Source organism: Lissotriton helveticus, chromosome 4_1 (assembly GCF_964261635.1).
Source record: "Lissotriton helveticus chromosome 4_1, aLisHel1.1, whole genome shotgun sequence".
In the NCBI taxonomy this organism is placed as follows: domain Eukaryota; kingdom Metazoa; phylum Chordata; class Amphibia; order Caudata; family Salamandridae; genus Lissotriton; species Lissotriton helveticus.
This window is the reverse complement of record NC_136063.1, coordinates 1,702,095,523-1,702,110,563: the sequence shown is the minus strand read 5'-3', so window position 1 is coordinate 1,702,110,563 and position 15,041 is coordinate 1,702,095,523.

The window sequence follows — 15,041 nt, the reverse complement described above, 5'->3', positions numbered from 1 at the left end:
TGTGCAGCCAAAATTGTTGAAAAGATCTTGTAATCATTATTGAGAAGCGAGATTGGACGATATGATCCACAGTCTACTGGATCCTTTCCTGTTTTTAAGATTAAAGCAATATTTGCCTCACCCCAAGAGCTTGGTGGTGTCTCACCTCTAATTAGGATGTTATTGAAAAGATTATTTAAGATCGGGGTAACAGTTGGATTTAGTACTCGATACAATTCGCCAGGAATGCCATCGGGTCCTGCAGCCTTTCCCTGTTTTAGTTGTTTTATGGCTCTTTCCACTTCTGCCTCTGTTATCTCTTTATCTAGGTGTTCACTCTGTTGCCTGGTCAGCTTTGGAAGGTTCACCTTTTTTAACCACTCAGTTCTTTCCTCAATGTTGACTTCGATCTCATCCGTGTATATCTTCTGGAAGAAAACACGGAAGGCTTCCCCTATTTCCAAATCTGTCTTTCTGTTGTTCTTTTCACCTTCTAACCTCACTTCTCTTATATGGTTTCTAGCTTGGTCCGCTTTTATTTTCCAAGCTAGCAATTTCCCCGCCGCCTCGCCATATTCAAAGTGGGAAAGCTTACTAGCCTGCCATCTTTTGTTCACTCTCTCCTGCAATATTATGTCCAATTTGTTTTTTAACTCACGTCTTTTTTCCAAATTTACCAGGGGCCCTTGATCTACTGATTCTAAGTGAGCCAGATCTTGCTCTATTTTTGATATCGCCTCTCTATATTTCTTTTTTCTGAAGGATGAACGATTTGTAATACAACCTCTTATATATGCTTTCCATGTCTCCCATACACTAACCAGGGAGGCAGAATCTAAATTCCACTCAAAAAATGAAGCAGATTCGGATATAAGATGTGCTCTTTCCTCTTCTTCCAGAAGGATAGTGCGATCAAAAGACCATGAAGCATAGGTGAAATTCTGCTCTAACGTTATAGAAAGAAAATAGCACTTTTGTGGCTATTTTCTTGTTCTCCCTTTCTGTGTGCCTCTGTCTGTTTGTGGATTGACTGTCCGGTTTGAGAGTGTCAGGGGCTCGGGTGGCTCCAGGAGTCTGGGTGAGTCAGCACTAGGCTGAAAAGACCTATCTGCATGTTGAGTGGTGGGAGGAGTAGCACCTGGGCCTGAATAGGGCTGTGCCTGCCTTCCACAATGCTGGATCCACCTCCTGTGGTGCGTCTGATGACCCAGGCCCACACTAACAAAGGAATAAGTTGTGTATTGGCAGAGTACACTCAGAACTGGTTTGGACTGGGTCCAGAACCCCTCACACATGGAGAACAAAGACTTTTGGTGTATAAATATGAGAGCTGAAACCCCTGAAAGGAATCAAGGAGGAACCTTTGCTGAGCAGAAAAGCTGAAGAGCTGAACAAGTACTACCGTTTCTGTGTGTCTGGAGTTGGCCTGCAGTTGCTATTTCTGCCAAAGGGAGGAGAAGGACTTCGATGTGTGCTGTGTCCCCTGCTTGAAGAAAGGACTGTGCTGTGTGCTTCATCCTGAAAGGAAAGTCTCCAAGGGCCGGAGAAGAGCTGGCCTCCTGTTGTGGGAAACTCCGAGATATCAAAGTTTCCAAGACTAAGAAAACTTCAAAATCAAGAAGAACAGCCAATAAGACTGAGGAAACGTGCTGCCATTGCTGTGTGTCTGGGGGCTGACCTGCAGTTGCTGTTATTGCTAAGGAAGAGGACTAAGGGACTAAGGGACATTCTGCTGTGGGCTGTGTCCCCCTACTTGATGAGGAACTGTGCTGTGTGCTTTGTCCCTCTGAGGTGAAACTGTCTCCAAGGGCCTGAGAGGAGCTGGCCTCATGTTACTGAAACCCAGGGCTATAAAAGTTTCCGAAATTTACAGCGATGTGTGCCTGCGCATCTACCCATCTAAAGAACTGCATGAGGCCCGTGTTTCCTCGTATTCTGAAAAGGGAACTGCATGTCTGCACTTCACCGCTGTTGTACTGAGTTGCCAGTCAAGCGCCTGTGCATCGTGAACAGAGGCGCTGGGTGCTGCCGACCCGTGACCAGAGGGGATCGTGGTTTACTGATATCCCTGCCGGCCCGGGAGCTTGAAGGCGCTGTGTGCTCACAATCACCGCCACCGGCCAGGAGTTGCGGAAGCATTTAGCCTGCATTCACCTCTGCTGGCCCAGATTCTGTTGACTTCAGGACCGAGTCGTGCTCGGATTGGCCCCAGCATAGAGGATTACCGAGCAAGTAGGAGGCTCGTCCAGTGGGAGCCACGCTGATTTCTGTGAAGTGCAAGGTGTTCCCTAGCAACCAGGGCTTCCCCAAGCTCATCGACGAGAGCGGAGATGCGTCTGAGGAGCGCCACAGAGGAGAAAGCTGCCTCACGGAGATAACAACACTGACTAAATGACTCGGATCCATGACCAGAGCATGCCCTCAAGGCTTTTATTAATGAGCGTGCTGCTGGCGGGCCACGTCTGGTGTGCTACAAGCTGTGTTGGCTGGCGCGCACTTGCGCATTGAAGAGGGGTGATTTGTAGGAGTTAAAAAAATGGAGTAGTGGCATTTGATTACACTTTCCCGCACTGTACTGAGGATTACCGCATTTGAGTTTTAAAGTGAACTTTTACCAAAGAACATTTCTAAGGAGATAGTATTTATGTATGTTGGATTTCTGTTGTTATTGGGCTGGCCTAAGCAGATAAAGATATTGATATTTTTATAAATACCTGTGTGGTGTCTATTTGTGGTGTTTCACTGGGTTTCTTTGGTGTTGGTGCAAATACTTTACGCATTGCCTTGGGGATAAGCCTATCTGTTTTGCCAAGCTCCCAAGGGGGTGAGCAGGGGTTGTCAACAGTGTATCCCTCTTACCCTGACTAGACGCAAGGGTTCCTATTTGGTCAAAGGTACTTACCTCTGCAAACTAGAGACTCCCAGTTCTATCATTTATTTTTTAATTGCAGGGGAGGTCCTACATTCTTGGCCTTAGAATGGGCTGGGTGCAGGGGGGGTGGGTGACGTGGGATGGAAAAGGGTTTCTGACAATGACATCCACACATTACTCACTGAAGCTCCTGGCATGGAGTATCAGAGGGATGGACTCAGCCGCTAAGAGGTATAATGTGCACAGATACTTACGAATGAGGGGGTGCAGATAGCTTTGCTGCAGTAGACACACCTAACTCACAGTGGAGTGGAGAAATTATGCAGAAGATGGAGTAGACAAGTATTTGCGACCTCCTACTCTGCGTATGGTAGGGGAGTGTTTATTTGGGTACAGGCTGAGGTACCCCTTGAACCTTTGCACACACTACTAGATAAAGAAGATAGATATGTGATGCTGAAGGGCAGACTCCTCTGGAATAATATCAAATTGGGTGTCGTATACGCTCCTAATCAAGACCAAACTGGAGTGGCATAGTGGGCAAAAGAACAATGGATTTAGCCCAGATCTTTTGACTTGGAGAGAATGTTTGCATTGTCAGCATTCCATCCATCATTTGTTTGCTGTAACTTTTTTCGCTCTAAGTGAGATGTGTTTCCCCAGACGTGGGTCTCTTGCTCACTGTGCCACTTAGTTAAAGCTAGCCTATCTGATGAAGGGTGAAGCACCCTGAAACCGGTCCCAGGATGCTTGTTTCCAGTCCAGGGAGGGCCTGGCTTTGCAGATCGGTCTGGACTGTTCCCATTAGGCACAGGGTCAATACTGATTTGCATATGGCTGGGTACAAACTGGGGTGGTGTAGTGGGCAAAAGAACGATGGATTTAGCCTGGTCTTTTGACTGGCGGAGAATGTTTGCATTGTCAGCATTCCGTCCATCATTTGTTTGCTGTAACACTTTTCACCCTAAGTGGGATGGGTATGCCCAGACGTGGGTCCCTTGCTCACTGAGCCACTGGATTCAAGCTAGCCAGGCTGATGAAGGGTGACATACCCTGAAATAGGTTCCAGGATGCTTGTTTCCGGCCCACAGAGGACCTGACTTGGCAGTTCTGTCTGGACTGTTCCCATGAGGGACAGGGTCACTGACTTGCATATGGCTTGGTCCAAACTGGGGTGGCGTAATGGGCAAAAGAACAATGGGGCAGATTTATGAAGGCCTTGCGCCTCTTTGCGCCGCCATTGCGTCACTTAATGTGACGCAACGGCGGCGCAAACAATGCGCCCTATTTACAACGTGACGCATCTAAGAGATGCGTCACGTTGGAAAGCCCTGCGCCATAAGGAGGCGTTCCTGCGCAGGGGGGGCGTTCCTGCGCAGGAACGCCTCCTAAAAGTGGCTGAGTGAAATCTATGACATTTCACTCAGCCACTTTCTACGTCAATTCCTTACGCCTGCTTGAAGCAGGCGTAAGGGTGCCGCACAATGCATTGAAAAGGTGGCCCCTGTGCATTGCAGGAGTCATGTCGCACTTGCGACATGACTCCTGCAATGCGCCGCCCGTACGCCGAGAGATGCGTCACGCATCTTCACTGCCTTGCACCATGGTGCGCCGCATTTTAAATGCGGCGCACCATGGGTGGCGGAGCAGTGGCGCACTGTGGCGCACATTAACTGGTGCATCCCTGGGGATGCGCCAGTTAACATAAATCTGCCCCAATGGATTTAACCAAGATCTTTTGACTGGGGGAGAATGTTTGCATTGTCAGCATTCCATCGATCGTTTGTTTGCTGTAACCCTAATCAAGACCAGGCATCCTTCCTCCAGGGCCTTTTGGCCCCTTTAGCCGAGCTAACAGTATTGGACATGCTACTGGGGGTTATGTTAATTGTGTTGCTGATATTACCTTAGATCGCTCACACCCCTACATTGCCAGATGCTCACGCTCATTGCACAACAGCAGGGTTCCAGGGTTGGTGGAGAGATTGGGGACTAGAGGATATTTGGGGAACTCAACATGTAGGAGATTGAGATTACTCATAACACTTTCCAATCCATCAATTACACACAAGGCTCTACACATACTTGTGCACCCCTGGCCTTGGCAGCTCCATCACCCATATGGAATACCTGGGGCGAATGTTCTCAGATCATAGCCCCCTGTTGTTGATCCTTCAGCCTTTGGAGAAATGCCTGTTGATCCCATAATGGTGACTTAATCCGCTGATGCTGGAGAATACTTGTTTTAAGGAAACCACAGGAGCTGCAATAGATATCTATTTTTCAAATAACACATGAATGGCATCCACAGCACAGGTAGAATCGGAAGCGTTTAAGATGGTCATGAGGAGGCATCGCTTGGTGCAGTCAATAGAGGCACAGAAAGAACTGCATTGGGAACTGGAGGTGCTAGAGGATAGGCCCATGATCTAGACAATGCACAAGGAACTAGATCAGGTATCCTGGAAACTGTATGGGAAACAAGCGCTTTACCACCAAGCTGTCGAATGGTTATGGTGCCATGACTAAAAGGGGTATCTTACAAAAGTGCAGGAGGAGAAAGGAAGGCCTGGTTGATTACTGGCATGGTTAGTCAGGCTGGAGCCCCGTGGATCCCCAAATACACATGTTCAAACTGGTACTGGTGATTGATGTAACCCTAATCAAGACCAGGCATCCTTCCTCCAGGGCCTTTTGGCCCCTTTAGCCGTGCTAACAGTATTGGACATGCTACTGGGTGTTATTTAATTGTGTTGCTGATATTACCTTAGATCGCTCACACCCCCACATTGCCAGATGCTCACGCTCATTGCACAACAGCAGGGTTCCAGGGTTGGTGGGGAGATTGGGGACTAGAGGATATTTGGAGAACTCAACATGTAGGAGATAGAGATTACTCATAATACTTTCCAATCCATCAATTACACACAAGGCTCTACACATACTTGTGCACCCCTGGCCTTGGCAGCTCCATCACCCATATGGAATACCTGGGGCGAATGTTCTCAGATCATAGCCCCCTGTTGTTGATCCTTCAGCCTTTGGAGAAATGCCTGTTGATCCCATTATGGTGACTTAATCCGCTGATGCTGGAGAATACTTGTTTTAAGGAAACCACAGGAGCTGCAATAGATATCTATTTTTCAAATAACACATGAATGGCATCCACAGCGCAGGTAGAATCGGAAGCGTTTAAGATGGTCATGAGGAGGCATCGCTTGGAGCAGTCAATAGAGGCACAGAAAGAACTGCATTGGGAACTGGAGGTGCTAGAGGATAGGCCCATGATCCAGACAATGCACAAGGAACTAGATTAGGTATCCTGGAAACTGTATGGCAAACAAGCGCTTTACCACCAAGCTGTCGAATGGTTATGGTGCCATGACTAAAAGGGGTATCTTACAAAAGTGCAGGAGGAGAAAGGAAGGCCTGGTCGATTACTGGCATGGTTAGTCAGGCTGGAGCCCCGTGGATCCCCAAATACATATGTTCAAACTGGTACTGATGATTGTGTCCATGGCCCTGCGGTGATTAACAACTTATTCTGTGACTGTTGGGAAGGTTTTACAGGGCACGACTCCTGCCATCTCCAGGAAGGCAGAGAGAATTCCTGATGGCATTAATACTCCAGACCCAAGATCAGCAGGCAAATGAGATGCTTTGGGGCCCGGTGACAACACAAGAGATTTCTATGGCTATCAAGACTAGGCCGTGGGCAAAACCCTGGGCCCAGACGGCCTCCCTGCAGAATTTTACTCGACATATGCCTTGAGACTGGTTCCCCACTTGGAGACCCTTTATGCAGAATCTATAGGGCTTGGGAACCTCCCTAAGTCTACACGTGATTCATTAGTGATCCCGCAACCGAAGAAAACTGCTGTGGTGGGCACACGTTACAGACTTCCGACCACTCTCAATGCTCAACATGGATTTCAAAATACTTAGTAAAATCATGGTGTTCCGTTTACTCCCATATATGTCTATTCTAATCCATGTGGATCAGAACAGGTTTATCCCATCTCGAAATACTTCATTCAACCTGTGTAGGTTGTATGTTCTGCTATATCACCCTGGTATAAGGCTCCTACAACAAGTGGCCCTCCTATTGATAGATTTGGAAAAAGCCTTTGACATGGTGTAGTGGGAATATGTATTTGAGACCATGAGGCGTATTGTCTGGGAGAGGGTCAGGTGAAATGGGTGAAGGTGCTTTATGAACGTCTTATGGTACGGGTCAAGACAGGCAAAACAGTGTCCACACAATATGGGATCTTCTGCAGGACGCAACAGGGTTGCCCACTGTCACTCCTCCTGTTCGCTCTGGCAATTGAGCCCCTAGAAGTATTATTCAGAGCAGGAGCTGTGGGTTGGCATAGCCATATCATCTCCCTATACCTGGAAGATCTACTGATCTATCTTAGTGATGTGGCAGTGGGTTCTATACCGACACTGGACCTAATAGGACAGTTTGAGCTCCTATCAGGACTGAAGGTTAGCAGAAGTAAGACCTATTTGTTTCCTGCAGTGGTGGGGCTTCCCCACACCCCTGGACCTCCATGCAGACCTCAATTGGGCCCCTTCTACTTTTAGATACTTGGGGATTCATATTTCCTATTCCTTGGATGACTTGAATGAGTCATGTGCATTTCTCGTGAGAAATGCGCATGCGCGGGCGGCCGCACATGCGCATTACTATCCAAGACGGCGGTCCGAATCGCGCGATGATGAGAGGGAGCCCCGGGGACGCGGCGGACAAGGTAAGTGGTTTTTAATCATTTTCTAAAATGTAATTTAAGTATTTAGGGAGGGTGGGAGGGAGGCAGGTGGCGCGTAGTGGGGCTACGCGAAGTGCGTAGGTGGACGTAGTGTCTCGCCCACTTCACGTAGCTTCGCGAAGCCCCACTACGCCCACTACGCCCAGGGTTACTTTCAACTTCAATAGCAATCGCAACAACATCGGGGCAGGGAGTCCCTTCAGAGGTCTAATTTCAACTTCAAGATTTGGCTCCAAAGGTTTCCCAGATGGCATAATTCTGCATGGATTGTGGAGTTGTAGTGAGTGCTGGAGAGAATTCCAAAAGAGCCCTTCGCAAAGCTGCAAAGAATCATAAATGTTGATGGTTTTTCTTTTTTGGCCCTTCATAGTTTTTCTACATTAGATGGAATTTTTAATATCTTACACAAGGGGTATCTAATATCTATGTGTTGTTCATTTTATTATTTTGTAAATTATTGCAACACTACTTACATATAACTTGCCTTATGGACAAGTCAAAGCATGTTGAAAAAAAGGCACCACCCTCACTAAGTACATGACATTTTGACCAGCCTTGAAGAACATCGATTACCATGTAAACATATATGTGATTTCAGAATAGAAATACGCATTCAGGCCATCTTTCGAAAAATACATTGTTCTCTGCATTTTTAAGTAAACTCAACATTCTCATCGTACACATAACTATCTACAACCTGAAAAAAAATATCTCACCATCAACACATATGCAAATCAGTCATATAAGTTAAAAAACTTATTGACAGACACTTCCTAATACATACCTAACAAGCATTACTACTTTTTAATATTTATACAGGCACACCACTTTTTCTTATGTTTTATTCATGACTACACTACTCCTATTTGACAATGTGACTAAAAGTACTACAATTCCTAGAAGGAAAATAACATAGATCTGCCTGTTCTGCACATGCTGCTTAGACAATTAAAACATTGTCATTTTTAAAGGCATTACTAATGGTAAATGTACAAACATCTTAAACAAATACCCTCTGCCAGATTCTGTTCATCTGATATATTTTTTTACATATCACCATGATACTGTTTTTTGGCAAACTTCGATACACATCTTCATTCCTAATCTACATTTTTAAAATAATTAAATAGTTATATACATACCGGTGAATTCAGTTCATGGATTATATTGTTGTGTTTTCTCTTTCTGGATAGTTTTGACAAAGTTAAGATTTGTAAAAACTAAGCACAGGAAATGTACACCACTCTCATCCAAAGCAACTATAAAATGACGTTTTCTTCAACTTTCCACTCTATGATCGTGAAATGAAATTAAATGAAAATAAACTTTACAAAGTGCAACAATTACCAGGGGTATCTAGGCGCTAGGCGGACAATTTAGCTAGAAGGATCCGGGAAAAGACAGAGGGGCATATTACCAAGGGCAAGTATCGCCTCTTTTTTTGCAAATTGTGCCGAGAAAGCGGCGATACTGCTAGAGCCCTATTAACAAGGGCATTTTAAAGCCTGGCGCAAGCCCACTTTGCAAGTCGGCGGTAAACATCGCTAATGACATGCAAAGTGGGCGTTCCCACGTCCAACCACATGTAAAATGTGGTTGGAGGTGGGAACACCCTATTACCTAGGCAGGCGTTGGGAGAGGGAGACCTGCGATAAACTTGTTTATCGCAGGTCTCCCAACGCCTGCTCTGACCAGGTGTTATGGCATTGATAACAAGGGGGAGTGGATCTTAAAGCTGGATCCACCCCCCATATTATCAAGGAACACATTAGCGCGTGAAAACAACGTTTGTTTTCATGCGCTAATGTGCCATATCGCCGACTATCGCCGGATTTCAAATCGCCTACGTGATGCGCATTGATAATTGCGCGCTAAAAAGGCAATGAAATCCAGCAATAGCCGGCGATATGGGGATGTGCGTTGTGCGTTTACTAACGCACTTCTTGGTAATATGCCCCAGAGTTATGTGCGAAAAAGCCAGGTTTTTAGATGTTTTCTGAAATCTAACAGATTTGTCTTAAATTTAGGTTCTGTTGGAAGAGAGTTCCACAGCCTCGTGGTGCATACAATGAGGCCTCTACCACCCCAGTTGGCTTTTTAAAATGTAGGTATTACAGGATTACCGCTTGTGGATGAGCGTAGAGGACAAGAAGGAATGTAGCATTGAAAACGCTGAGGCAAATAGTCTGGGCCGACAGCTTGTTGAGCTCTGAAGGCAATACAAAGTGCCTTAAACTGAATGCGTTTATCAATTGAGAGCCAGTGTAGTTGAATCAGTGCTTGCAAAGCTGAAATATGATTTGGAATGCCCAGTAGTAGCTAAGCCGTGCCATTCTGTAGCATTTGTTGCTTTTGAAGAAAACGCTTTCGGATATTGATGAAGAGAGCATTGCCATGGTCTTCATTGGAAGAGATAAGAGTTGGACCTACCCTCTTCTGTAGGCCTGCTGGGATATAAGGCAAAACTTTCCTTGGAGTTTTAAAGATAAAGAAGCATGTGAAAATGATATGATGTATCTGTCCTTCAAAGGATAAGTTAGTGTCCATAATTATCCCACATTTTTTTGCTTGGTCACTTGGCGTAGGCAATATCTCTAGTTCCTGTGGCCACCAGTTGTTGGACCAAAAAGAGGGATTGTTAGCAAATCTCATTAGCTCAGTATTTGAGGAGATCAGTTTCATTCAGTTGCTGCTCATCCACTTGCCGATATGGAGCATGCAATTGTGAAACTGAGGTGCCGTGTCCCCAGGGTTGTCAGTGATAGCTACAACAATCTGTGTGTCATCTGCATAAGAGACTAAGGAGTCGCCAAATGATCTGAGCAGTTCTGCAAGTGGGGTCACATGAAGGTTGAACAAAGTGGGGCTCAAGCATGAGTCTTGGGGGACCACACAGGGCAATGAAAAGGGTGGTGAAGTAGAATCACCAAGAGAGAGCGTCTGAATAAGGTCTTCCAAAAAGAAGCAATGAATTTAAGAGCGTTACATTTGACCCCTATTGTTTCAAGCCGAATAATTAGGAAAGCGTGGTTGACCATATCAAATGCGGCTGAAAGATCCAAAAGGATCAGAGCAGCATTGCCTCCATTATCTATGGTTTGCCTGATTTCTTCCATAGCTGTGATCAGTGGCAACTCGGTACTATAGTGACCATAAAAACTGAATTGTGTCGAGTCTAGACATTTGGATTTGTCTAGGAAGGTGCTCAATTCATTATTAACCAATGTTTTCAACCAGTTTATCAGGAAATGGTAAGCGAGTGATTTGTCAATAATTACTAGGGTCATCCATATCTCGGTTGGACTTTTTTAATAATGGCAGAATTGAGCCTACCTTCCAGTCTTTTGAATAATATCCTGCTTTGAATAAGTTGTTAAAAATGGCAGTGAGGTGAGTGGCTATCACCTCAGGGACCAGATGAATAATTCTGACAGGCAAGGGTCCCATAGAGAGCCTGATTTAATCTGTGTCATTGTCATTTGTGTCAGTTCGACCGTCAGCGATCCAAAGTGAGGTAACATGGTGACATTAAGAGCGCCCTTAAGTAATATGCTATTTATGTCAACTGTTTGCTTGATGTCCATGAGAGAGTCCTAGACAGATTTGACTTTATATTGAAAGAGAAGTGCTAATTTATAGCAAAATTGTTGGTTTGTGTTTGAGTTCTTAGAATCTGCGAGTTTTGATAATTTTCATGAGGAAGGGAGCAAATTAAATCATGTCTTTTATTTCACACTACTCTAGCTCCACTTGTGAATGGTTAGCATCTGTTAACCCTTTCCCTTGCTTTCAAAATGAGGTTCCTGTCTCCGTGTGTTTGCAATCTTTTTGCGATCATAGCTATATCTTGCTTCAGTTTTTTTAAATGTACATACTGCCCAACAGTTTATTACATAGTCCTGAGTTGAAAATTAAAGTTTGCCATTACTTACATTGTGTCATAACTCCTTAACTCTCTTTAACACCCTTTCCCCAATACACTGTTAACTCAGGGTACCTAGCAACCCACTCGAACCAGTAGGTCACAAGTTCACAGCGCATTGTATAAGGAGAATGAAACTTCCAAATAAGGTACAGCAGGTGTGGTTTACTCCACAGATTCAAAAACATATCCATGTATTGATAAAAAGGGGGTCCCCTTTAGCCTACATCACCCCTAGGGAGAGGCATACAAAATGAACCTCTCTACTGAAATTCCAACATCTTGGGATGGTGGCAAAACCTCCTATCAGGGCTAGGGCAGTGTCTCTTCCCACAGGAAGTGGTCACCAGTGGATGTAAACACCCTAAAGGTAGGTAGCCCATTGTAATACCCCTACATTCAGTATTGAGTGGCACCCTAAGACCTTACATCACATTTAATGGACAAGAGAAGAGCAGGGCAAAGAAGACCCCCTGCATGAGAACTGAAGCCCTGCTGCCGGAGAAAAGGGCGCCAAGCCCTGTCTGCTGCTCCCAGGTTTACAAAATCATTGCTGCTGTGCCATCCTGAAATGTGAGAGGACTCCAAGAACCCCGGAGTACTATAGCCCATAAGCTCTCTTGAAGTGAAGGTACTCCCCTTCACACTGCAGGCACTGATCCTATGAACTCCCATTTGTGAACTTGCGTCTCACTGGTGACTACGATGCAGCACTAAAGCAAGAGAAGGTGCAACATCTCCAGATGCTCAAATCTGTCTTACCACCAAGTTAGGAGACACCAGGACCTACTAAAGCCACTGCAAACCAATACCCTGGGTACCAAAGCCCCAATGGCAAACATCAAGTGGAAGAGTCTACTCTGGATTTCCAAAGCACCAGATGCAAGCACCCATCATCGAGACACCCGAGAACCACTTCCTGACTGGCCCAGGTGTCTCTAGATTGCCTCTACAATTTGCCTGCTCCTGACCGCCAGGACCTCAAGATGCACGATGCCTGGTTGACCTGTTCGATCTGCACCTGGCTCCACCATGCCTAGCATGACCCACCAGCCCTGCTCTCATGGTCCCCAGGCTCTTGCGACCTTCTCCCTCTAAGGACACTCACCAGTCTTATCTATAAGTCCCTCTGTACAGTGCAATTTCAAGTAGCCCCCTTTATCTTTGCGCACCAGCTTCCAAGACTTCAACCCTCTGCTCATGGCCGATCAGGGATGCTCCCGAACGTCTGCTGCTGCAACTTATGATCTGGTCTCAACATCATCCCAAAGGAGGAGGTGAACTTCGTGGAACCATTGGCTGAATTTCTATGTGTTTTTCTGCTTTTTCCCCATTATTTCATATGGTGTGAAATTACGCACAGAAGTGACGTATTTATCAGACTTTGAAAAATCATATCTCCAAACGTTCTTTTGAACTGTGTTCTTGGTCTTAAAAACTTTGTAAAAACAATAATATTTTTACAAATTGGTCTCTTATTTATTCTTGAATGTGTCTCATTTATTGCCTCTGTGAGTACAACAAATGCTTAGCACTACCCTCTGATAAGCCTGACTTCTCACCCACACTACTACAAATAGAAAGTATTATCCACTTATATCTCTGCCTACCCTTAGGGGATTCGCTGGACTTTTCACATAGTGTAATTCATTTTCGTACCCTGTACAAAGAGCCAGTTTCCTACAACTGATGACATCTCAGATTACATCACTGATGAAATCACTGCTAACATCTCAAATGACATCACTGATAACATTACTGATGATACCATCAAGTGATTGTGAGTGTTAAGTTGCTAACAGCCTGATTCATGTAGGTAAATTGCACTCGCAAAGGGCCAGATTCTCAGAATCTGGCCCTTTGCGAGTGCAATTTTTGCATTTGGTATTCATGATACCAAATGCAAAAATCGCTATGTAAGAATTCGCATATTTGCGTGGAATGGCATTTAAGGAATCTCTAATAGAGATTCCTCAAATGCTAATCATGACACAAAACAAAATAGCGATTTTGGACTTTTGGGGCCGCTATTTACCGAGAGGTCAGACCTGTCGGTAAATAGCAAAAACTCAGAAAAATGCTTTTAAAAGCATTTTTCTAAGTTGCATGTTGCACACACACATGTCCTTTGGACATGTGTGCGCGCAACACCTGTTCAAATGTGCATTTTAGGGGTGCTACAGGGTGCCCTTTGGACACCCCTGGCACCCTTAAAATCGCTATCTCATTTGCGAGTAGCAAATTGCTACTCGCAAATGAGGGATACTCCCCATTCATTCCTATGGGCCTCTTGGCCCATAGGAATGAATGGGGAGTATTTGCGAGTAGCAAATTGCTACTCGCAAATAAAGAACATGTAGGAATCGCTATTTAAGTAGCAATTCCTACATGAATGCCGTTTTGCGTGTCCTCAATAGCGAATCGCTATGATTCGCTATTAGGGACACGCAAAACGGCATGTACATGAATCAGGCTGTTAGTGTTAAACATATATACTAAGGTAAGTGGCTGTGGGAGTGCATGTATGAGTGAGTGAAAGGGTGTGTAAGTGGTATATAAAAGAGTAAGTAGGTATGTAAGAGACTGTAAACATAAGAGAGTGGGTGTGTGTTTGCATGGTTGTGTCAGTGCGTGTATGAGTAAGTGAGTGGCTGTGTGAGTATCTATATGGGTGAGTAAGTGGTTGTGTAAGTGGCTGTAATGGTGAATAAGAGGGTGAATGAGGAGCTGTATGGCTGAGTGTGAGGGTGTTTCAGTAGCTATAAATGGTGAATGAGAGGATGCATGAGTAGTTAAATGGATTACTAATCAGGTGCATAATTGTATGGGTATATGACTGGGAATGTGAGTGGGTGAATAGGTGAGTGGGTAAGTAGATGTGCGAGTGGCTGTATGGGTCACTAAATGGGTATGTGAATGGCTGCATAAATGACTGAGTGAGTGTGAGCAAGGTTGTATGGGGGAGTATGTGTGTGTCTCAGTGACTGTATAGGTGAGTGAGTACATGTACTAGCATATGTATGAATTAGTGAGTGGGTGTGTGAATAACTGTGTGTGTGGGTGAGTGAGTGGCTGTGAGAGTGACTGCATAGGTGAGAGTGATGGTGTGTGAGAGCTCTATGGGTGACTGATTCAGTGTGCGAGTAGCTGTATGGGTTTGTGAGTGGGTATATAAGTGTATGCATGTCTATATTTCTGGATGTGTGAGTGACTGTATTTGTCAGTGAGTTGGTGCAGGAATGCTTTATATGTGAAGTAGTGGCTACATTACTGGCTGTATGTTTGCGATAATGTGTGAGTCGCTGTATGGATCTGTGAGTAGGTATGTGAGTGTTTGAATGTATCTGTGAAAGGGTATATCTGTGGTTGTGTGAGAGTGGTTGTATGAAATATTGTATGGGGGTGGTAGTAGGTGTGTGAGTGGTTCTGTGGATGGTATGATCAGTGATGTCATCAGTGATGTTATTTGAAATGTTAGGCAATGATGTCATCA